This window comes from Pongo pygmaeus, chromosome 19, assembly GCF_028885625.2.
Source record: "Pongo pygmaeus isolate AG05252 chromosome 19, NHGRI_mPonPyg2-v2.0_pri, whole genome shotgun sequence".
Lineage (NCBI taxonomy): Eukaryota > Metazoa > Chordata > Mammalia > Primates > Hominidae > Pongo > Pongo pygmaeus.
Window position 1 is genome coordinate 90,752,854 of NC_072392.2, and position 24,446 is coordinate 90,777,299.

The 24,446-nt window shown below is 49.0% G+C and overlaps 1 long non-coding RNA gene across 1 annotated transcript in view; it reads right to left on the reverse strand.

The window, feature by feature from the left end:
- Window positions 1-24,446, reverse strand: part of LOC129017693 (uncharacterized) — a 187,311-nt gene that overhangs the window by 161,495 nt on the left and 1,370 nt on the right. The gene's annotated exons all lie outside the window — the stretch shown is intronic.

Here is a 24,446-nt window from a genome sequence, read left to right on the forward strand (position 1 = left end):
GGTATGGCTTTTGTCCTGTCACGAAAACCTCCAGTTTGGCCAAAAGATAAAAATGGAAGGGAAAAAGAAGTTTCATGGTATTACTTGCATAAGATTAAACTAAAAGTCAACATTCTTCCACTCCTCAATAGCGATCTTAAGCAAATTATATTTGCTTTGCAGCATATCGTACAGGCATTCAAAATCAACACAAAGACAAGGACACAGGCATGAGGAAAAACAAAAACAAAAAGGTTAAGTTAAAAGGTGGGAATCAAACTGCATGCTCTAAGATCACGACTCTGCAAAACTCAAATACAGACCAGGGATAAAAGAGATCGTCAAATGTGTAAATGCACAACAGGCATTTTTAAATGCAAAGTTGTTTGGAATAACAAATATGCCTCCAATAGTAATATAAAATCGAAAGAGAAACTTCTCAGAGGACATCAGTGGATAGCAGCAGGGAACATCATTGCATCTCCATGTTCAAGGGTCCAGCCTGCTTAAGCAAAGCTCCGTTGTCAAATCAACCTACAGTGTGGAATCAGCATCTCCTGCCATCTTCGTCCTGCCCCTGACCATGGGTTATGAGCAGGCACTGCCCCTGCAGCCTCCTGACGGGTGATCTAAACACTGCCTGCCCCAAGCTGAGCTTTCCACCTTCTCTGGCCACACCATGGCTGTAGTCCTGTACTGACCCCCAGCAACCCTTGCTCACTCTTCCACCCAAGCCTTAGTCCTGTCTTCTGAGGCTCGCCTCCTCCTCCCTCCCCACAGCTGTCCGTCAAGTTTCCACATCTACCTTCTTGATCATCTCATGTACCACCATGGTTTTCCCTATCTGGGAGCTGTGGTCCATTCATTCTGTTCTCGTTAGTGAATCGTTGGATTGTTTTTTGTTTTGTTTTTTTTTGTTATCTACATTAAGGTTTATTCTTTGTGTCGTATACTTCCAGATTTTGACAAATGCATTATGTCTTGCATCTATTATTACATTGTCATGAAGAATAGTTTTACCTTTCCAAATCTCCCATGCTTCTCACACCTTCTCTCCCAACTCCTGGCTGTGAGCCCCTGGATGCCTGGGGCTATGTCAATTTCACTTTCTCCTCCTCTGCCTACATCAGACCTTCAATACGGGTTTTGCTGAATGAATAAGTGGCTTCTCCCTTCCTGTCTCCTTCGACTGAGGTTGGGATGGTCAGGAGGAAGCCTCAAAATTAGATGAATGCTTATCTCATTTTTTGTAACCAACAACCTAAAAAATCAGCTGGGGAAGAGAAAAATCAGCCGCAGCATGGGGAGCCTTGGGGAGGGGAGGGAACTTCCCAACACCCCCCCCCCCACGCCCACACACACCCCAGAACCCATTTAGCGGGGTGGCATGGATAGAAACAATGAGAGGGGAGAGTCCAGTCCTTCCTGGCTGGGAGGAGGGCTGGACCACGTTCCAACCTTCCACTTACTTTAATTGCCAGGAAACAACCCTTCTCTGTCTGTCATTATGACTTAATTAAGCTACAACAGCCGGAAGGAGGAGGCCAGGTCCTTCAAAACTGGCAGGCAGGGTGAAAAGCCTGGTCAGGGGCCTGGGCAGGAAGGGCTGAAGACCCCCACAAAGGGCAGTCCCCCCCCACACACAGGAGCTTCACCTTTGTTTCTGGTTAACCCATTCACCACCAAGAATGCAACAGTCTGGACACACAGAGAAGGCTCCACAAAAAGTTGGTGATGGTCACTTTCTCAGAAGCATTATACTAAGCGAAAGAAGCCAGATGCAAAAGACTACACGTATGATTCCATTTCTATGGAATCTCCAGAAAGGGCACATTTATAGAGACAGAAAGCTGATCAGGCCGGGCGCGGTGGCTCACGCCTGTAATCCCAGCACTTTGGGAGGCCAAGTCAGGCAGATCACCTGAGGTCAGAAGTTCAAGACCAGCCTGGGCTAATTTTTAGTAGAGATGGGGTTTCGCCATGTTGCCCAGGCTAATCTTGAACTTCTGAGTGTCACAGAGCCTGGTGCACAGCAGGTGCTCAGTCATCCTTAGGTGATGGCCTCCCTGAGGAGGAAGAGCCATGCATGGGTGGGCAAGAGGAAGAGGAAGAGCATTCAGGATGGAGAACACCCTAACAAAAAGCAAAGTGTGCATCACAGAAGGAGCACTGACCGCAGAGGGGCCTGAAGAGACCGCCTGGCACAGTGTCTCCATCTCCCTAAGAAAACCTCCCGGCCGGGCATGGTGGTTCACGCCTGTAATCCCAGCATTTTGGGAGGCTAAAGCAGGTGGATCACCTGAGGCCAGGAGTTCGAAACCAGCCTGGCCAACATGGCAAAACCCCATCTCTACTAAAAATACAAAAAATTAGCTGGACGTGGTGGCGGGTGCCTATAATCTCATCTAGTTGGGAGGCTGAGGCAGGAGAATCGCTTGAACCCAGGAGGCAGAGGCTGCAGTGAGCCGAGATCACGACACTGCATTCCAGCCTGGGCAATAAGAGCAAAACTCTGTCTCAAAAAAAAAAAAAAAAAAGAAAGAAAGAAAGAAAACAGAAAAAAGAAAACCTCCCAGACTCCACAGCTCAAGATGGCAAGCCTAGCTCAGGGCAACATCCACTCTCCTTCCACCCTCCTCGGCTCTAAGTCCCCCTCGGAAACAATGCGGGAGGCCCCAGCTAAGGGGCTCAGACCCCGAACAGTTAATAGGGAAGATGAGGGCCGTTTCCTTCAGGGAAGAAAAAGGTCCCACTGGCATCTGTCTTAGCCTAAGTGGGCTGTCTTCATGAGCCTGATGTTGAAAACAAACCTCCAGGGTCATCATACATGAAAAATGAGGTGGGGAAAAAAGGAAAAGGAAAATCGCATCAGCCGGTGGTACAATGCCCGGGAGGAGGGGCTGGCGGGCGGCCAGAGTCAATATGGCCAGCTGGGGAGGGAGGCCGTGGGGCCTGAACCGCTCGGGAGAGGGGAGAAGCAGCAGCGCATAGAGCCCCCTCCCCAGACTGGGAAAAAAAGCCCCCTTAGACCACCACCCTCCGGGCTGGGAAATGAGGATGGATCTGCTGACTTCTCCAGGCTCTCCTGCAAATGCAACAAAATGCAACTCGGATGGTCTAGAAACTGGCAAGACGACATGCTTACAGGTAGCAGGGACCACACCACTAGGCTGTGGAAGGGAGTCCCCGGCTGCAGAGCTGATGCAGCCAAGCCAGCCAGAGGGTGACCTTGAGCCAAGTCATTTGACTCTGTAGGTCTCCCCTCTGCCATTGTGAAACAGGATCCCAACAGCGATCCCTGGCAGGTACAGAACGCCTGCAAGACCACGGAACGTGGGGCCCAGAGCAGCCTTGCATGGTCACAGGCAACATTGCCTTGTGCTGAGAGCACAGCCTGGAGCCAAGGGCTTGGGTTTGGGGCTGAGTGGCCCATTTAATAGCTGTGTGCTCTGTGACAGGTCGTTTGCCCTCTCTCAGTTTCCTCACCTGTAAATTAGAGATAACAATAATGCCTACCCCTTAGGGTCCTTGTGAGGAATAAATGAGTGTTGTAGGGCTGGGCACCGTGGTTCACGCCTCTAATCCCAGCACTTTGGGAGGCCGAGGTGGACGGATCACTTGAGGTCAGGAGTTCAAGGCCAGCCTGGCCAACATGGTAAAACATCATCTCTACTAAAAACACAAAAACTAGCTGGGCGTGGCGGCGGGCACCTGTAATCCCAGCTATTCGAGAGGCTGAGGCACGAGAATCACTTGAACCCAGGAAGCGGAGGTTGTAGTGAGCCCAGATTGCGCCACTGCACTCCAGCCTGGGTGACAGAGTGAGACTCGATCTCAAAAAAAAAAAAAAAAAGAGTGTTGTATGTGTGCGTATGTGTCTGTACGTGAGCCGTGTGTTGGTGGGATGGTGCTTGGAACACAGAATGGGCTATTGTGTTAGCAATACTGTGATTAGCAAATACTACTATAAGAACAACCTCAATAACACAGAACCACTTTCTCAGAATATGCATCCAGGCTCTCTCCCATCAGAGGCAGCCTGAAGGGGCTAAACAGGCCCCTGGTTTGTCCTGCGTGATTCTGACCACACAGGTTCGGAGTTGGTTGGAGCTGAGCAGCCACACCCGGCAACCACATTGTCCGATGGCTCCTGCTGGCAGGCTCACCCGGCACAGGGCCTCCTACATCACTCAGGGCAACGTCCTGCATGGAGAACCTCACTGAAGGTGGGGGCGCCACTCTTCCCTGGGGTGCCACTCTTCCCTGGGGTGCCATGCCTGGCGCAGTCCTTAGCACTGTATATCACGTGACCAAGGAAAAATTCACCAAGGACTCCAGGCGTGGGCCAATGAGGGCAGTGCTTCTGCCAAAAAGAGACAAGTGGGCCGGGCACAGTGGCTCACACCTGTAATCCCAGCACTTTGGGAGGCCGAGGCAGGTGGATCAACTGAGGTCAGGAGTTCGACACCAGCCTGGCCAACATGGTGAAACCCCGTCTCTACTAAAAATACAAAAAAATCAGCCGGGCGTGGTGGCAGGCACCTGTAATCCCAGCTACTCGGGAGGCTGAGGCAGGAGAATCACTTGAACCCAGGAGGTGGCGGGTGCAGTGAGCGGAGGTCGTGCCATTGCACTCCAGCCTGGGTGACAAGAGCAAAACTCCATCTCAAAAAAAAAAAAAAGAGAGACAAGTGGCAGGCACCAATGGGTACATTCCGCGTTCCAAGACCATCCCAGCACACACAGCACACATACACACATGTATCTATAAGCCCTTCTGGTAAAAAAGAAGTAAAAGTGAGTCCGTGGGTTTGGGGACACACATCCACAGGGGACAGCAGGGGCCAAGTGAAAATGTGGGGTGTTTTCAGAAGGTGGTCTCTGAGGGTCTCAGGAAGGAAGCACTCCAGCAGGAAGGTGTCTGCCCCCTCATGCAGCCTCCACTCACTTGCAGGGTCCATGGTGACCAGGGGAAGGGCTCCTGGGCACCGCACCTGTGAATGCCTTCGCCCATGGATACAGTGTGACCAGGGGAGGGGCTCCTGGGCACCGCACCCCATGAGTGGCCTTCACCCCACATCTCATGGGGCCTGACTCAAGGCTCTGGGGGCTTCCCTGTCCCAGGGCCAGATCATCCAGGCAGGCTGAGCAGGAAGCAAAACCATAGCCCATCAGGAGCCCCCACATCAGAACAGACCCCTCCATCACCCTCCCTCCCCATCCCCTGGGACACTTCCAGTGTGATCCTCTCTCAGGCCACCCTCAAGGAACAGGGCTGATAAGGAAGTGGCTCCTCTAAACCTTAAACCTGTCCCAGAAATGCATAGCAGCTGGATCAGCCACCCTGGAAACTTCCATCAGCCTCGGTTCCTTGGTCTTCTCAAGCCTCTTTTTGGGGCCCAGGTTCCCAGAATAGAGGCAGCAAATCTCCCAGAGTCCTCCTCAAATGCCTCCCCTTGCCCTGACCTCCCTAAACAAAGGTGCTTTTTTCCCCAGCTCCTCGGGGTCACCACATTTTCGTCAGACCTGTGCTTGTTTTCTTTCTACTCAGCCCCATCTTGGCTTTGCCCCCCCAGGCACCACCGTACCCAGGAGACAAACCCTGTATTGTTTTCATAGACCTAATAAATGACATCGCTCCCCACCTCCTGCCACTAACTCACTAGCCCTCCCAGTCCCCCAGGATCATCTAAAGTCTCCCTTGTGCTAAGCGGCTCCCTCCGCTATGAAAGAACAGGCGAGAGAGAAACCTGTCTGTCTGAAGGGGCCTCCCCCTCCACAGGTTATCACGTGAAGATTCCATCCAGAGAGAGGCAGCATCATAGGTGGCCAATTTAAACAGTCCCAGCCTCTTCCTCTGGCTCAGGTCCGGAATTGAAGGGAACATACTAAGGTGGCGATTAACAGTGCTGATGATAGAACAGAAGGATGTTCATTAAGTTTTTCAAAGCACATCTTTCATCAAGCAGGTTTCTCCTCACCCCTTGAAAAAGTCAATGATGAAAGGGGTAGAAAAGGGGGTAGCCATTTATGCCTAGTGTTCCATTATTGGAACACTAAGCATGTGGGTGTTATTTATATCCTACTGCTCAAGGTCATCACCAAGGTCTGATTTTTGAAATTCAAAAAAATGGCAACCTCAGGCATAAATGGGTTAAGCCAGGAAAGACTGAATTTTTCCCACTGGTCAAGTTGATGAGGTTCTTCAGATGTGCTCCGGGAGGGGATTGCTGGCGCACGAGGAAGGCTGATCACTCGTAAGAAGGGCTTGCTCTGCTGAAGTATCTGGATGTGGGATGCAGATGCACGTGCGTGCAGGAGCAACAAGAGACGTGTGTCATCCTGTCCAAACGGGGACTGGTGGATTGCTCTGACCTTGCAGAGCTCGTGAATCTGCAAAACAATTTCCCCAGAGCCTCTAGCTTTTGTCAGGGGTGAAATAAACCAGAAAGAGACAGCAGCCACCAACCTCTGCACCAACCAACTGATCCAAGCCCAGACCTCACCTTCAGCACTGCCGCTCACGAGCCACCCCTTGGGGCTGATATAGGGGGAAGTAGTCACCTCTGGGCCTCATGACTTCTGAACCCAGCCTGACTCTGCCTGTCCCTTGCTGCCCTCGATGAGGCTGTAAGGGGCAACACGCTCTCCAAGTTTTCACTGCCACCACTGCAAGTCCCATCCTCCTCCAGGCAAGGGCAAAGAGTCAGAATGACTTATAACCAGGGGGGTATTGAGCTGAGCCACAGGGAGGTACAAATGAAGAACCAGGAGACAAGTCCACGTGCCTCCCCAAACGTTCATAAGGACACAGGTATGTACAGCGTACAGCATGTGGTTGTTCTTTTACAGAGCCAGAGAGCACCTCACAATACTCATCTCTGGTATTTTGCCTAGGAAATAAACAAAGGCACAGAGAAGTAGAGAAACTTGCTCAACATCATTAGTCAGGTGCAGTGGCTCATGCCTATAATCCCAAGAGGCCGAGGTGGGAGGATCACTTGAGCCCACAAGTTTGAGGCCAGCCTGGGCAACAGAGAGAGATCCCATCTCTACAAAAAAATTAAAAATTAGTCAGGCATGGTGGTGCATGCCTGTGGTCCCAGCTACTCAGGAGGCTGAGGTGGGAGGATCACTTGAGCCCAGAAGGTCGAGGCTGCAGTGAGTGGAGATCATACCACTGCACTCCAGCCTGGGCAACAGAGTCAGACCCTGTCTCTAAAATAAATTAATTCTTATTAAATAAGTAAGCAATCATTGATCTGGGAAATAAGAGGCTATGACTGAGACCCAAATTCTCTGACCCTGGATCCAGTGCCCTGTCATCCTCCTCCTGTAGATCACCAATCTATTGCTGACAGGACTGAACCTCTATAGAATGTCATAAGTGGGTCCTGAACACTCACCTGTAGGAACTGAGTGTTCTCAGAATGGAAAGGTAAGGAAATGACCAGCACACACCTGTAGAGGCAGCCACCTGCCAGGAGTGGCTGGGATTGGAGGGATTGTGGGAGAACTGGCAGTGAGAACCCTCCCCATCCACCCCATCTGCTGTCGGCCCCACTGGGTGGACGTCGTCTGCTCTAAGTGTCCATGGGGATTATTCTGGATCCCATGCTTGGCAGGGACCTTGACAGAGTCATTCAATCCTTCTCTTGGTCCAGTCCAGGAGCCCACCCTCTAACTATCGGAGATGGGGCTGCTGCTGTTTCTCCAATAAGTCTGGTGTCACCACCCCGCATCCCACGCTCCCATCCCCATTGCCCTCTGCTGCCTCCACCACACCAAGGCATCGAGACCTCTGGCTTCTCTCGTTTGCTCTTCCCTGTCCCCCAAAACGTTCCAGCCTAACCCTTCTTTGTGCCACGTCACTGGTGCCTGTGGCTGCACATAACTGGAATGAAACATGCCTTATTTCCCACTCAGCCCCCTTTAAACTACATCCTGAATTCCCCAAACCACTCTTCCTCGCACCTGTTCTGCGGCACCCAGGTGCCTGCACGGACAGGGAAGCATCTTTTCTCAGTAGCGCACTGTGCTTCACAGACTGGGTCCCCCTTCCTCCTGCAGGTTGTCCATGTACAGAGCCCAGAATCTTCCCCTTTCTGCAAGAGGTCAAGTTTCACCAACATCTCTCCTCCACCACTCTATATTGTTTTAGGATGAATCTCACCACCCCCTCGGATGGTCCCGGTTCACACTCTATAGGCAGGGCCTTATTGGAAGGACCTCAAGTCCTCCAATGGGATAAGGTGGGCTCAGCCAGACTGGGGAAAGGCTCAGATCCTCCTGCCCATAGAGGGAGTCCATGCCCCTGACAGCCCCCGCAGCTGTGCTCTGTGAACAAGGACTCTGAATTCAGCCGTAAAGCTGGCCTGGGAAGGCCCTTCTCGCCTGCCACAGCACAGACCCCCACCCTCCCTCCTCCAGGCCCCTTACACTTGGAACTGAAGTAGGCAGAGCTGGGCTACACAGAGATGGGACCCAGGGGCCAGTCCCTCTCCAGTCTCCTCCCCCAGCACACACACAGATCAATCCCCATGGCCCAACACTCCTCCAGGGAGAAAGAAAATGGGAAGAAGGGTCAGGAATTGGCAGCTGGGAGCCGCATCAGGTTCCTCTCTCCAGGACACCAGCAGGGAAGGGTCCCCCTTGACCACAGCTCCAGCCAGGTTTCTAAATCTTGCTTGCTTGCCGAAGCAGCCAGGCACCTCCCTTCCAGCCCAGAGCGAAGGGCTATACAAACTCTGGCCTATCTCTGCCATCTCCTCCCCGGAGGTGAGCGCTGAGCCCTCCAAAGACACACAACCAGAAGGGACACAGGCCAGCGGGAGCACACACCATCCCTCACCGGAACCTGAATGCCAGAGCCCCAGCAGCGCCTGGGGGAAAGGCAGGGGTGTGAGGACAAAACCCTAACGAGCTGCTGGAAGGCAACGGCCTGGCAATGCCCTTTGTTTGGCTGTGACCTCGACCCTCAGTCCAGCCCACCCCTCTTAGCCACCCTGGGCCCCCTGACCTGGCCTCCAGCTTTGCGGCAGGCAGAACCTTTAGAATCAGACACCCCAGGGCTGGAACTTCAAGCATCCCACCTCTGGGAGACATTAGGTAAGTCACTTTCCCTCTCTGAGCCTTGCATTCCAGGTAAGATGAGACTATTTACCTCCTCAAAGACCTCATAGGATTAAGTGAGATGTTGACACACCTCACTGCACTGAGTGACAAACATTCATCCCATCCCTCCTCCCACCAATGGCCAACCACAGGGCATCTCTGGTTTACGTGACCTACGGCAACTCGAGGCCATTCACAGTAAAGGCCACTCCAGACAGTGATGATGACACTAACTTGCAGAGGCAGAAGGGTCCCCGCACACTCCCCTCCAAAGGGGCACACACACAGATGACCAAATGCATCCATGAGGCAGAGCCACCCAAAGTCCCTTAGACTAAAAAGCATCTAACACACACATGCTGTTGGAGCCCAGTCCGTGGAGTGGGTGAGTATTTCCCTGTCCAAATAGGTGGTAGAAAAAAATACCAGGGACTGACTTCTTTCCAGCAAACCAAGACAAACTTGCCATACAGCATCTCAGTGGCCAGCAGAGGAGAGAGGAGGTCATTTGGGACCATTTACTCATGTGAGAGTCACTGCCCCATGCTAAGATTTCCCCTAAAAATAAAATGATAAGATAATAACTCATAATGCTCTCCCCAAATCAGTACCACACAGACCCCCCTCTTCTGTTTGCTCAGACCCCTGCTCTCCAGCACAAAGTCTTTATTGGTCTCCCTGCAGGGGTGAAAATAAAGGGGGTTTTGTTCTGCTCCTCCCCCCTCCCCCCTCGAAGGGCTGAGGGAGTTTATCTGACACTGCAGCAGTCTTTGTAAACTGAGTGTCCCAGGATAAACGCTCCCTTAAGAGTCGCTTGGCCTGGGACAGAGGGACCCTCTCCAGAGGAGAATGGGGAGCTTGTTCCGATGGTCTTTTAATATGGGGGGCGGGGTGTCACCAAGGACAGGCCTCCAGCACACTCTCACAGAAGGGTCTCTGTCCTGAGGCTACAGTGGAGGGAATTCTTAAAGACGCAGATGCTGAAAAGGGGAAGGAATTTTTTTTTTTTTCCCTAAGGGGAGGGGAGGGAGGTTAGGGCGGGAAGGAGAAGGGGGAGTGGCAAGGTCTCCTCATTCCCCAGAACAATTCCAGTTATAACAAGGCGTCTCTATGCCTTAACAGCAAGTGAATGACAAGCTGGTCAGCAGCCCTGCAGAGCAGAATTCTCCTCCCAGCCGGATCTCCCACCAACGTGTGCTTTGCAGCTCCCAAATCCAGGATGGGAGCCCACCAGCATGCAGGAAAGAATCTCACTTTTACCTAAGTGAAGGGCCTCTGTCACCCTAAAAGATGGCGCCCTAAAAGATGGATCCTTTGAAGGCAGTTTGAGTCCAGCTGTCCCCCTCTGGAAAGGGGCAAGCAGAGTACCCTAAAGCCCTTAAATAAATAAAATTATCTCAAACCTCAGGGAGAAAAAAGGTCATTTACTCCTCTAATTTATTTGGGTACAAGGTCACAACAAAATAGATATTCCCAGCTATAGCTATCACAAATGATGTTCTCTAAAGATTGCTCAGCAAGACTGTTTTCTATTTTGATTTCATTTATGTTGAATTGAGTTCTTCTCCAAGAAGTCGAGTTGTATTGCAGAAAGAAGTGGAAGCCGTGTGTCCACTGAGAACAACCTGGCATCTCTCCTTACCTACCTTGCTCAAGGTCACCTGCGGAAAATGGCAAACAAAACAAAAAGACACCCTCCCTGCTCAAAGTAATCAAGAAATCACGTAGTTCTGAGATACACAGAGAGGAAACTGAGGCCCCAATACACGGTGTAATGAGCCCAAAGCCATGAGGCAAATTAGGAGGCCAAGACTAGGAAAAAACCAGGACTCCTGGGGACAGAAAACCACCCACAGGGGATAGAAGCGTGCAATTCTCAGGACCACTCCAAGCAAAGACCAATACCATCTTCTGAAAGCTGCTTCTACAATGCCATATGTTTAAGCTACTAAGCCAGAACCCATCGACCAGACACCCTGTCACCACAGCCACATCAAATGGCAGACCAGTGTGGGCCTTCAACCCAGCGAGTCGCCGTGTATATACAGTTGAGCCTTGAACAAAGTTTGAACTGTGTGGATTTACCGACACATGGTTTTTCTTCTGCCTCTGCCACCCATGAGACGGCAACACCAACCCCTCCTCTTCCTCCCTCCAAGCCTACTCACTATGAAGATGACGAGGGTGAAGACCTTTGTGATGATCCACTTCCACTTAATGAATAGTAAATCTATTTTCCCTTCTTTATGATTTTCTTAATATCGTTTTCTCTAGCTCACTTTAAGAGTATAGTATATAATACATATCGACTGTATCAATATATAATACATATAACATACCAAATATGTGTTAATTGACTGTTTATGTTATTGGTAAGACTACTAGTCAACAGGAGGCTATTAGCAGTTAAGTTTTAGGGAAGTCCAAAGTTACATGAGGATTTTCAGCTACACGGAGGACCAGCATCTCTAACCCTTGCAATATTCAAAGGTCCACTGTATTAAGTCTTTACTAGAGTCAGCATGAGGCCAGGTGCTATGAAATCAGAGTGCACACCTATGACTATACGGAAGAAAAAAGATCCATGTATGTGAAACCATCGTGGCAGTATATGATATTATAGCTGTCAGTATTATGGAAATTTAAGGAAGAGAAAAATTGGATGAAAAACAAAAGTTTGAAAAAACAGACTTAGCACCCAACCCACTGATGAGTTTATTCAGGCATAACTTGGGCTACCAGTGGACACGAATACTGGATTCTATGTCACCTGCAAGTCAGGTATCCCTAACCATGCATTGGGAGAATAAGGAAGGGAGAAGAGGAGGACACAGCCCAGAAGGAAAGGAGCACCCAGCAGGTCACAGGGAAAAGCCAGTTGAGACCAGAGCCCATTCTGGACCCCAGGGAGGAAGCGCTGAGGAAGCACCTCCTTGCTGCCACTCCTCTCCTCCACTCTGCCCCCACTCCGCTCCTGTCTGTCCACTCAAGCTAACAGAGATTCCTGGGCCGGTTATCCATTAGATTTGCATTGCACAGTAGAGTATACGACCGCTTTCACATAAGTCATCTCTGATAAGCCAATGGAAACCATAGCCCAAGTTCTATACTTCCGAGAAAAAAAGTTAAAAGGAAATTGGATCTTCCATAATTAAATCCAGCAACATCAAAGCAGAGATGCAACCACAGCCTACACAGATAGAACCAAGGAGCCAGTCCATTTCTTTAAGATGGACACAAGATTTAAGCCAAGAAGGGGAGGGAAATATGTGGAAGGAGGAATGGAAGATTCAGTGTCCCTAGTTCAGTGAATGAGACATATACCAGCTCCCATCCTCCCATCCCCCCAACCTCAAGGCCACACAGAGGCTCCATTCTCTACCCTTCCAATCATGTCAATTAAGAGGTTCTTTGTGCAAAGGACAGAGTGCATGGCAGCTGATGGACGTGCAGCTCAGATGGGGCAAGGCTTTCTCACAGGGCCCCCTACCCTATTGGAAGGTGATGTAGGTACAGCCCGGGGCAGCACTCCCGCTTTCCAAGCATAACATCCGAAGAGTGAGCCTACCAATAGGTCTGCTCTGAAAACTCAACTTTGAGCTCAAGGAATAAGGTATGCACAGCAATGTCCTGGTCAACTGAAAGTTACAGCCCTTGAACTCAACACTGCCAGTGAATGCCCTGATAATGGATCTGTCTGCTGTTCCATTGTCCCACTGTGCAGCCAACCTCACACACCTTCTTCATCAAGGATGCTGGGACACCCCCCAGAATCATCCCTCTAAACACCAACGATCACAGGTGGAAAACGTGATAGAAATTCAACTAAGCATGCCCTGACTTCAGCATCCTTCATGGGATTTCAACAATAGGGGAATCCGTGATGCTGATGCATGCTTTGGACATGCACATCTCCTAAGCAAATACAGTTAGGATAGTACTGTGGGCAAACGTACTGGTTTTAAGGACGAACATCACTTCTAGCTCTCCAAACCAGATTTAACGTCTACAGAGAGAAACCTGAGGACAGCAAGAGAGAAGAGGCAGGAGGAAAAGCCTAGAACCTGGCAGCACTGAATGAGAGTTTCTCATCAGGGAAAACTAGTCAATCAACCTCTCAGTTGGTCTTAGTATTAATGACCTTAACATTGACTTTACTGTCGCATCTGTAGGGAAGGGAGGAGTCTATTTCCAGCTACACTCCTGAAAGGACGCATGTCTCACCTCTATGAGCAGAGGGAAGGAGAAGCACTGTTTTAAAGCTGTCAGTGGGTTACTAGGAGGAAGAAGTGAAGGATGAATCATAGTGATAGAAGCATTATGAGGCCAGGCATGGTGGCTCATGCCTATGACTCCAGCACTTTGGGAGGTGGAGGCTGGAGGATCGTTTGAGCCCAGGAGTTCACGAACCAGCTTGAGTAACATAGGGAGACCTTGTCTCTACAAAAAAATCAAAAAATTAGCCAGGTGTGGTAGTGCATGCCTGTAGTCCCAGCCACTCGGGAGGCTGAGAAAGGAGGATTGCTTGAGCCCCAGAGGACGAGGCTGCAGTGAGCCAGACTCTGTCTCAAAATAAATATATAATGTGAAAACCATTTGATTTGTGACTTCTAGCACTTTCCAAGAGAAATGGGATCCAGCTTGCAGCTAAAGGCTGGATGGATGCAGTCACGTGCCCAGTTGGAAGCAGATCAAGTTCCAGCTCCGCCTCAGACCAGAAGGGTAATTTTGGACAACTGACATAAGCTCTGGGAGCCTCAGCATCCTTGTCTGTTAAATGGGGGCAACAGTAACTACACTTCCACAGGACATACGGCACCTTTAATACATGATACCTACCCCCTTTCCTCCCACTTCATCACCTACCAAAAAAGGCTATTCATACTCAAGCTTTAGGTAGAAAAAAATCTGTCGCCATGACAATAAGATTTTTTTCTGACAATGGCAAACGAGGACAGCTGGGAGCACCTGCCAGGGCCTCATGGCTTCCTTTCAAAGCTCACACAACCCATGAGCGTGAGTCACTGCTCCTCAAACAAAGCCTACCTGTGTAACGTGCGAACAAAGTAAGCAAAACAGAGTCTCCCACCTTGAGCTCAACAGCCTGGAGATCAAAGCTGTCTCTCGAACATGGAGCACCCAGAAGATCTGCTTCCAAGTTGGCACATGAATGTGTGAACACAATGGAGCCCTCTACATAAATCCACTTGTGTGGCTGCTTCTGGATGAGCTCTCTGTCTGGCCTCCCTGTATTCTCAGTCTTCCCCACTGGGCTGCCAAACACAGGAGCCTGGTGAGAAGTCTGCACAAATCCATTTCCCCTAGCTCACATCGTCAGGCTTTTCATACCAGGAGAAGAACAGAACTTGCCTCCCAAGGTAGAGTGGGAGCAACACCATTAGTCTAGAGATGCTCAGAGCTAGGGAAAGTATTGTCCTTTCCTTGATGAAATCTCAGGCAGCAGGTGCCATTCTAGCATCCAGTGTTTATTCCAGTAACAACTCTTCATGCAGGTCAGTGAGAACCCAGTCATGGGTGATCAACTACAAGGTTGGATTTAGTGACCCAGGAGCCAAATTGCCAGCTCCCTGATGGAACAAGATGATGTCCCATGCAAAAATAGACTCTCGGGTTTAGAGATTCAAAAGAGGAAAGAACTTCTGAGGTCCCTTCATTTGTCAACTTTTACTAAGCATTAATATGCCCCCAGCACCCTCCTAGGATACCAGGTATACAGACGTAAGCAAAACTAATTCCCCGCCCCCTCAAGCACACATTCTGGTTTATTATCCCAGGAGCCCAATTCATTCATAGTGAACAATTGGTGGTATTGCCCTGCATGTACCTGTGCTTTCCAAGGGCCCTAATTTCCATTTGCAGAATCTTGGTGGCTCTGGGGAACCTCACAACAGAGTCAGATGTGAAGCACATGACCAGGGGAGAGTCAATCAATGTGTCCCCCCACACCCCAGCTCCTGGTCAGAGGTGTGGGTCTAGGGGTGAGCATTGCTGCAGGGTCAGCTCTCAGGAAGGCCACCACAAAGCCATTCTCTCCCTCTGGATCTGTAGATTCAGGAGGCCTGCCCAGATGAGAAAAGTAAGCTTGAGAATGAAACTGTATACAGAAGGGGAGAGAATGAAAAGAGAGAGAGACCAAGCCAACAAATCACCCCAAAAGCACAACCCCCACACTTCTTAGTTATGTGAACAACCAAAACATCTATTGTTTTAAGCTGGATACAGTTGGTTTCTCTGTAACCTCCAACTAAAAGTGACCAACAGGAATTGGGCCCACAGACAGAGGCCCAGGGACATGTGCAAAGTCATACAGACACTTGGCACTGGGGCAGGACAGGGGCCCAGTGATGGGACTGGGCCAAGACCTGATTTTGAACCGTGGCCCCATCCTTCAAAGCTATGAGACCTTACGGATATTCTTTCATGCCTCTAAGCCTCAAATGCTGGAGATCATAACATTCCAGGGCTCTGAGGATTAAGGGAAGTAAAGACTCTGGAAGCACGTTCTCGAGCCTGCCGCAAGGCTGCCTCTCTTTCTGGACATTGCCCCGCTGACAGGCAGCAGGGGCTGGTTGGAAACTTATATGGTTTGGCTGTGTCCCCACCCAAATCTCATCTTGAATTGCAGCTCCCGCAATTTCCACGTGTCATGGGAGGGACCAAGTGAAAGGTAATTGAATCATGGGGGCAGGTCTTTCCCATGCTGTTCTCATGATAGTGAATACATCTCAGAAGATCTGATGATTTTATAAAACAGGAGTTCCCCTGCACAAGCTCTCTCTTCCCTGCCACCATGTAAGATGTGACTTGTTCCTCCTTGCCTTCTGCCATGATTGTGAGGCCTCCCCAGCCATGTGGGACTGTGAGTCAATTAAACCTCTTTTCTTTATAAATTACCCAGTATCGGGTATATCTTTATCAGCAGCATAAGAATGGACTAATACAGGGATCGTATCTGTTGAATCCTTACACAGGGTTGGTACAAGGAATTGGGTCACTGGGCCGGGTCATTATTTCGGGGACAAGCAACATCACCCAATGGCCAGTTTGAGTGGTGAACCTTGAATGCAGGCACATGGGCATCCTCCCCCTAAGTTGGTACCTGACAAACAGATACCTAGGATGATAAGGGCCCAGAGAAAGGTGTGAGAAAACCATTCAGGTTCAATCACAACGGTGCGAGCAGGAAAGGGGGACAGCAGAAAAAGAAGGCAGCGAAGGTGATGAGGAAGGCAATTCCAGGAAAGCCCAAACCGCCCAGCAATCGGGGTGGAATGAGAAACCCGGACCACTTCAGCTCCTTGGTTAACCGCATTCCTGGTTTCCACTTAGAAATTTAATTAAAAACCCAAACACCTGAATTTCCCGCTGGCTTGCCAGTGGCCACAGATTCCCTGAGGTTCAGAAAAACCTCCCTCAGCTTAGTCCTGGGTCCCCTAAAGAAGTTTGGTCTGAAACCAAAGGAGGAGCGGGTCACGGTCAGGAATCATGGAGAAGAGGTAACAGTCAGAGTTCACGGAGAATGGGTCCTGGGGGGACACCCCCACCCCTCCCAGAGAGAAGAAAGCCTCCAGGCAGGGGCGACCCTGTTCTATCACCCCAACTTCAGCAACAACAGCTTTGCTTCTTGATGTTTAATTTTTTTTTTTATTCTTTTTTTTTTTTAGAGACAGGGTCTTGCTCTGTCACCCAGGCTGGAGTGCTGTGGGATAATTATAGTTCACCGCAGCCTAGACCTCCTAGGCTCAAGCGATCCTCCCACCTCGGCCTCCCAAAGTGCTGGGATTACAGGAGCGAACCACCACGCCCAGCCACAGCTTAATTTTAAACATATAAAGAAATATCACCGTGAAAAAATTAAAATGGAAAACAGCCACATTTTTGGTGGCTCTGAAGTGACAAGGCCACTTTCCTGTCCCATGCAGAGAAGGTGCAGAAGCTGCGAAGGGCTAGAGCCCTGCAAAGACAGGGATCAAACACTGTCTACCATCTGTCCCCCAGGGCCAGTGAAATCACTTACTACGAACGCCTAATCTCCCTGGCGGCTGGACATGCGCATGGGGTATGGAGGAGCCAATCACAAACCAGAACCGACAGGAGCCTTGGGGGCTCAAACTCAGCCTGGGGAATAAAACCACAGAAGGGAGGTGATCAACTTCACCCAGCCACACACCCCAGGTCCCCACGGGAGCTGCCACCGAACTCTGACATCCACTATGATGCTCAAAAGGCACTTTTTTTTTTTTTTTTTTTTTTTGAGACGGAGTCTCGCTCTGTCGCCCAGGCTTGAGTGCAGTGGCGCTGTCTCGGCTCACTGCAAACTCCGCCTCCCAGGTTCACGCCATTCTCCTGCCTCAGCCTCCCGAGTAGCTGGGACTACAGGCGCCCGCCGCCACGCCCGGCTAATTTTTTGTATTTTTAGTAGAGACGGGCTTTCACCGTGTTAGCCAGGATGGTCTCGATCTCCTGACCTCGTGATCCATCTGCCTCGGCCTCCCAAAGTGCTGGGATTACAGGCGTGAACCACCGCGCCCAGCCTCAAAAGGCAATTTTTAAGCAGCTCAAACTGTGCAGAAAAGTGTTCTCTACTTAAAAAAAAAAAAAAAAAAATCCACTTCCAGCAAACTTTATATATGAAAGCGTGACTCCGCAGGGCAAGCAGCAGTGAGGATTCACCCTAGAATTATCCTAAACAGTGAGTCCAATCTCTATCCTCCCGGCCCTCCGTCTCCACACCAACACTTCCAAAACACTCGCTTTTCAGGAGTTAGAGTGCGGGGGCCGGTCCGCAGGGTCAGTATCTATCCACATCATTTCACTGACTAGTGCTTTAATGCCCCTCCTGTAAAACAGGATGACACCTGATCATTTCACCAGGTTGAAGGTACTATCAGATGGGATATGGGCACAAAAGCAATTGAAAAACTTCAGTTCAAAGAATCAGGGCCTAAGGAACGTGCTAGGTCACCAAACCTTTTCATTTAGAAAGAATACTTGTGGCAGATTCAGGGCTGGGCGCCACCCCCACCAACTCGGCTGCTCCTCACTTCCCGGACACTTCACTCTTCGTGAAGATGTCTTTCTTAAAGCAAAAAGCACTTCACAGACATTAGGATGGCTATTCTCAAAAAATAAATAAATAATAATAAAAGAATAAGAAAACAAGTCTTGGCAAGAAAATGGAAACTTTGTGCACCATTGGTGGGGATGTGAAATGGTATAGATGCTATAGAAGACAGTATGGCAGGCTGGGCGCTGTGGCTCTTGCCTGTAATCCTAGCACCTTGGGAGGCCGAGGCAGGTGGATCACCTAAGGTCAGGAGTTCAAGACCAGCCTGACCAACATGATGAAACCCCATCTCTACTAAAAATACAAAAATTAGCCGGGCCTGGTGGCAGGCACCTGTAATCCCAGCTACTCGGGAGGCTGAGGCAGGAGAATCACTTGAACCCAGGAGGTGGAGGTTGCAGTGAGCCGAGACCACGCCATTGCACTCCAGCCTGGGCAACAAGAGTGAAACTTGGTCTCAAAAAATTAAAAAAAAAAAAAAAGTTAAAATAAAACAAAAAAACAGTATGGTTTTTCTTCAAAATATGAAAAACAGAATTACCATATGGTCCAATAATTCCACTTCTAGGTATATCCTTAAAAGCACTGAAAGCAGAGACCCGAACATTGCACATCCGTGTTCCTAGCAACATTATTCACAATGGCCAAAAGGTAGAAGCTACTCAAGTATCCACAGACAAATGAGTGGATAAACAAAATGCAATATAAACATACAATGGGATATTACTCAGCCTTAAAAAGCAAATTCTGACACATGCTATAACATGGATGAGCCTTGAAGAAAGTAGGCTAAAGAAATAAACCAGACACAAAAGGACAAATACTGTATGATCCACTTCTATCAGATACCCAGAGTAGCCAAATTCATAGAGACAGAAAGTAGAACAGTGGTTGCCAGGGGCTGGGAGGATCGGGGAATGGGGAGTTCATGTTTAATGGGTACAGAGTTTTAGTTTGGGAAGAAAAACTTTCTGGAAATAGGTGGTGACGGTTGCACAACAATGTGAATGTACTGAATACCATAGAACTGTGTACGTTAAAGTGGTTAAGATGGTAAATTTTATGTTGTGTATATTTTATCATAATAAAAATGGTGGGCCAGGTGCAGTGGCTCATGCCTATAATCTGAGCACTTTGGGAGGCTGAGGCCGGTGGATTGCTTGAGCTTAGGAGTTCGAGACCAGCCTAGAAAACATGGCAAAACCTCATCTCTACAAAAAATACAAAAATTAGCTGGGCATCGTGGTGGGTGCCTGTAGTCCCAGCTATTCAGGAGGCCGAAGTGGGAGGATGGCTTAAACCCAGGAGTCAGAAGTTGCAGTGAGTTGAGATCACACCACTGCACTCCAGCCTGGGCAACATAGCAAGATCCTATCTCAAAAAAAAAAAAAAGAGAAAAGTAAAAATGTTTTAAAAGTTTTCAAGTAGTTAAGTGAAGAAGGCATAACTGCAGAACCCATCTTGTCACTTAAAGCTCAATAAGGGTTTTACTCACATAGTGAAATTGTCCCCAAAGGCCAGCACCTCAGACACCTTCTTTCACTTTGTAAAGCGCAACAGAACCCCCGCTTCCACACAGGCTGCTAAATCTTCAAATCAGCTTCCGATGGGCGCTGAAGACCACAAGAGCCCACATGCTGAAGAACTAAAGCGGCTGCACCAATGCCTAAAAAAGCATCCAACAGGCACTGAATATTTGTAGAATTAAGGTAAGAGGAAGTCCATAGGCAAATGACTGGAAATACATTTATCATTAGAGAAGGAATACTCCATGGCTAGCTCAAAAAGCATGCCCTGAAATCCCCACTCAATCATCAGAAGGGACTGCTGGGCGGGCGGGCATGGTCTTTCCTGGCCTGTCCTACTGGGACTTCCCAGTCCAGTAAACACCAAAAAGAAGTAAATTACTAAAGTAAAATGACCACTTTTGAAGCAAAGGAGGTAAGTCTGTAAATCATTAAAATTGGACCCTAACAATCGGCATCTTCCAAACCTTGGGGGAGCCTCACGGACCTGGGCGTTGGAAGGTCTGGTTGATTTCTGCAGCTCCAGAACTGCAGTCCCTTGGTCATACCCCTACACGAAGCCACATCTGTTTATCACATACAAAGGCACCTGGTTTCCAGACGTCCATGCAAAAACCTGTACCAACAAACCAAATATGGGAGGAGATGATGATGATTCACATTACAAAAAGAATTCTTGGGCAGAAACTTGCCACTTCAGCATTCTTCTAGGTTGCACGATTCCTCCAGGCCTTTTGAATATCATGTCATCAACCAAGATTGGTTTTGTATAGATGTTTTTCAGGCACAGACCTCGTCTGTAAAGCAGGAACACCCAGCTGACTTTGAACAGGGGGTCTTTCGCCAATGGCATAGTTGAAAAGAATTCATCCAGGATCATTCCTGTCCTCTTGTGAAGTGAGCTGGGTGCATCAATCACGTGAACAGGGGATGCTAAGTTGGTGTGGAGGACCCCAACCAGCTCCATGATGACAGTGACATTGTCTAGAACAATGGTAGCCACAGACAGAAGCAGCAGTAGTCTGTGTGGGTACACAAACAAATGTGCCAGGATGCTGCCCGGTCAGGGACACGTTCCAAGCTCCCAAAGAGCTTGCCTACATGAGGGGAGAAAATGCCCAGAGCTGTAGTTCCTTTATCATTCACCCAAATGCAGCCACTCCTGTCTTAACCAAGTATAAAGGGCATCTGACTTCAAGGCTCCTATGTAAAAACCTGTACCAACAAACCAAATAAGTACATGCAGGGGACCAGACCAGTGGAGGTAAACCAGAAAGGCTTCCTGGAGGAGGAGAAAGAAAAAAACACCGTGGTTGGGTAAGCTTCAGTGGGAAAAGGTTCAATTAAGGCTTTATCTGGCCAAGAAGTCAGTCAACTTCCTGTTTCTTAAAGTGCCTGTGTCAGAATGGCCTGGGTGGCTTGTTGAAAATGCAGACCCCCAAGCACTGAAGATGAGGGGCCGGACGGGGGTGGGTACTAAGAATATTCATTTTTAACGCGTTCCGCAAGCAATTCATTCTTACGCAAACCACAATTTGAACACCAGGGGACAGGTGAGGCAGTCCCAAAGTGAAGAGTCTGCACTGCGCTGGAGTAGATTCTAGAAAAGCTGCGGCGTCTGAGTAGGGAGGACCCACCAGGAGACGCTGAGGACCGGGACAGGCAGGTGTAGACAGAGGTGCCTTCCAGAACTGTTTAGTCACAACACCCGCAACCCCTCTCCCTGCAAGACTTCCTGTTATGATCCTCACTGGAGCTGGCTAGTTACAGAAAACGTCTGTACCAGTTCACAAGGAGAGAGAAAGACATGAATATCCTTCAGTTTACAAGCTACTGTAGGAAGGTTGGGAGTATTTCAAAAAGGAAAAGAAAAATCAAGTCTAGGCAACCAGACCCTAACATTAACACAGAAACTCTGTCTGGACAACAGAAATCTGTTTTGTTGAGATTTCAGTAACATCAAAACTTCCTTATCCCAAACAAACATCACCTTCGCTCAATGCAGGCAACCACTCCAAGTCAGAAAAGACACAGTGATACTCAAAGCAGACAGCCTCAATTCACGTGTGCGTTATTGGCTGACCACGCAGTCTCTTTATTGTAAGGACAGGAGAAGGGCCCCTTTCCTGGGTGTCTTCAAATTCACACAAGTGGACTCTTATGCAAAGAACCTGGGCTAGCCTCCATCCATATCAGCCACCTCCAAAAATTCCTTCAGGCTAGCTCTCCTCACCCCAAATCTTCTCCTGGAAGAAAGTCCCCTAAAGAAAAGGAGAATCACTTCCTAGCCCAAAATTGCTTAACAATACCCTAAATCCATTCTGAGTTCAGAGCAGAAATCCGTTTTCCTTCCAATCTGCTCAGATAACCAGGAAATGCTGTACCTGCTGGGTCTGCACGTTTAGCTCCCGACACACCTGCCACTCCAGCCGGCATGAGTCACCCACGCAGGCATTGCACAGTGTACTTGTCAACCACGGATTCAGCGGCTCAGCAGCTTGCTCTCACGCACACTGGATGGCAAACGTCTACCCCCAAAAAGACGTGTCAGGGCACACTGGGTAATAACCCAATTTCACTCAATGACACATTCCCACTGTAGGTTTGGGGAGAGGAAAGGAGGGAGGGGGTACACAGAGATGCTTTCCCCACTTATGGGCAGACTCCCATAGGCCCTGGAAGCCTGATACGGCTCTGCTACCATCAGTAGAGGAAGGGCAAATTCACCTGGGGAGGAAAATGGAAATGACGTCCCAATTTCAAACCTCCTCCTGAACAAAGACTGTCTTCTGTACCCCTCTGGGTTCCCACTTTTTACAAGGTCCCATTACAGGATCCCAAATTGGACCCTGGACCAGAAAAAGGACACGAGCGGGACAAATGGATAAATTTGAATGAGGCCTGTAGATTAGTTAAAAGTGTTGCGTCAATGTCAGTGTCCCAGGTCTGATCATTGCACCATGGATATATCAGATGTTAGCATTTGGGGAAGCAGGGTATATAATGGAACCCTTGGCATTATTTTTGCAACTCCTGTAAATCTAGATTTATATCAAAATCAAAAGTTAAGTTTTTAAAAAAGACAGCATGTTAAATCTAGCTGCCTGATATATCTTACTTTATGGTATTGCTAAAAAAAATTTACATCAGCCGGGCGAGGTGGCCCACTCCTGTAATTCCAGCACTTTGGGAGGCTGAGGCGGGCGGATCACGAGGTCAGGAGATCGAGACCATCCTGGCTAACACGGTGAAACCCCGTCTCTACTAAAAATACAAAAAATTAGCCGGGCGAGGTGGCGGGCGCCTGTAGTCCCAGCTACTCGGGAGGCTGAGGCAGGAGAATGGTGTGAACCCCGGGGGGCGGAGCCTGCAGTGAGCCGAGATCACGCCACTGCACTCCAGCCTGGGCGACAGCGAGACTCCGTCTCAAAAAAAAAAAAAAAAAAAAAAATTACATCATAATCCTGATGGCAAATTTTAAGTTATTCTCATACCAATGCTGATCAACTCTTTGATACAAAAAGAAACAAAACAAAACACTTCATTTGCTCAGCAGCCATTCACTCTGTGCCCCTTCTGCGTCCCCGCTCCAAGATGCAGTATTATCTGATGGGTAAGTGGTATCTTTTCCTCTTAGCCCATCTCAACAATGTCCAGAAACAGAGTTATTCCTTTGCTTTAGACATAACTCTAACTTAAAGCAAATATAGCAATTTCTGGGGATTTTCCAAAGACAATAATACAAAATGTGGATAAATCTTTATGTACAAAAGATGCTCACTGTATTACTTCTAAGGGTAAAACTTTGGAAACAACTTAGTGTCCAACAATAGGGAAATTGCCAAGCAAATCATGAGTCAATGGCTGCAGCAGAATACAGTTACCATGCCATCATGACATCGGGGAAACGTTCAAATAAAATTACACAAAAAAAAGAGGAGGAGAAAAAGTTGTATATATTGCAGGATTTCACCAGTGAGGAAATATATCAAATTGCCAGCATTACTGTGTGAATTGGATGTTTTTCCTGCTTTGGGCACTTTTGTGTAGTTTTCTATAAAAGAAAGAGAAAGAGCATGGATTACTTTTTAAAAACAGACAGGGAGGAGGAGTGGTGGGGTTGGTTATCAGTTTGCCTGGCGGTTTCAATCTTTCCTCTCCCGGAGTCAGTCTGAGCACAGAACTGGGGTGGGGGCAGAGGGTGAAGGGCCGCAGGGAAGGTGCTGTGTCAACCTGGGCAGTTCCAAACCCTGCATGGGACCAGGGGCACCGAGGGCACCAGCTCCCGGGGTAGGGGGTGGTGCCACTATGCACTGCCTTTTCTTCTTCAGGTGCTGCTTTACCTTCTCTTGCTCCTGGGGCAGTGCTCACTGGAGACACTGGGACCCTGAGCACTGACCAAGAGTGATCCCTGACAGCGTCTAGATTTCTATGCAGAAGGGACTGCTGGGTGGGAAATGGATCAACGACAGGTTCTAAATGCGAACCCACAGGCTGCAGGAGAGGGGTGAGGGGCGGAGGAGGGAATCTCACCTCTGGGAAAGCATCCTCAGGAAACCTAGATAGGTCCTGGAGGTGAGGACAAGCGCCAAGGAGGGAGAAGGAAAAGGAGGACCCTGGTTAATCTGCACGCCAAGGGCGGAGTCGCTCAGTCATTCATTCAGCAAACATCTATTCAGTGCCTATTCAGTGACAGGCATCGCGCTGCCCCCAAACAGGGCAGACACAAAAGAACAAGG